This window comes from Tachypleus tridentatus, chromosome 7 (genome assembly GCF_004210375.1).
Source record: "Tachypleus tridentatus isolate NWPU-2018 chromosome 7, ASM421037v1, whole genome shotgun sequence".
Taxonomy (NCBI): domain Eukaryota; kingdom Metazoa; phylum Arthropoda; class Merostomata; order Xiphosura; family Limulidae; genus Tachypleus; species Tachypleus tridentatus.
The window spans coordinates 100,541,254-100,542,410 of record NC_134831.1 but is presented as its reverse complement, the minus strand read 5'-3'; positions in this window follow the sequence as shown (position 1 = coordinate 100,542,410).

Below are 1,157 nucleotides of genomic sequence, written 5' to 3'. Positions count from 1 at the left end.
GTTAAATATTGTTTATTTTTTATTTCACATGGATACATTGTTAAATATTGTTTATTTTTATTTCACATGGATACATTGTTAAATATTGTTTATTTTTATTTCACATGGATACATTGTTAAATATTTTTATTTTTTATTTCACATGGATACATTGTTAAATATTGTTTATCTTTTATTTCACATGCATACATTGTTAAATATTGTTTATTTTTTATTTCACATGCATACATTGTTAAATATTGTTTATTTTTTATTTCACATGCATACATTGTTAAATATTGTTTATTTTTTATTTCACATGGATACATTGTTAAATATTGTTTATTTTTTATTTCACATGGATACATTGTTAAATATTGTTTATTTTTTATTTCACATGGATACATTGTTAAATATTGTTTATTTTTATTTCACATGGATACATTGTTAAATATTGTTTATTTTTTTTTATTTCACATGGATACATTGTTAAATATTGTTTATTTTTATTTCACATGGATACATTGTTAAATATTGTTTATTTTTATTTCACATGGATACATTGTTAAATATTGTTTGTTTTTATTTCACATGGATACATTGTTAAATATTGTTTATTTTTTTTTTATTTCACATGGATACATTGTTAAATATTGTTTATTTTTTATTTCACATGGATACATTGTTAAATATTGTTTATTTTTTATTTCACATGGATACATTGTTAAATATTGTTTATTTTTATTTCACATGGATACATTGTTAAATATTGTTTATTTTTTATTTCACATGGATACATTGTTAAATATTGTTTATTTTTTTATTCACATGGATACATTGTTAAATATTGTTTATTTTTATTTCACATGGATACATTGTTAAATATTGTTTATTTTTTATTTCACATGCATACATTGTTAAATATTGTTTATTTTTTATTTCACATGGATACATTGTTAAATATTGTTTATTTTTTATTTCACATGGATACATTGTTAAATATTGTTTATTTTTATTTCACATGGATACATTGTTAAATATTGTTTATTTTTTATTTCACATGGATACATTGTTAAATATTGTTTATTTTTTTTCACATGGATACATTGTTAAATATTGTTTATTTTTTATTTCACATGGATACATTGTTAAATATTTTTATTTTTTATTTCACATGG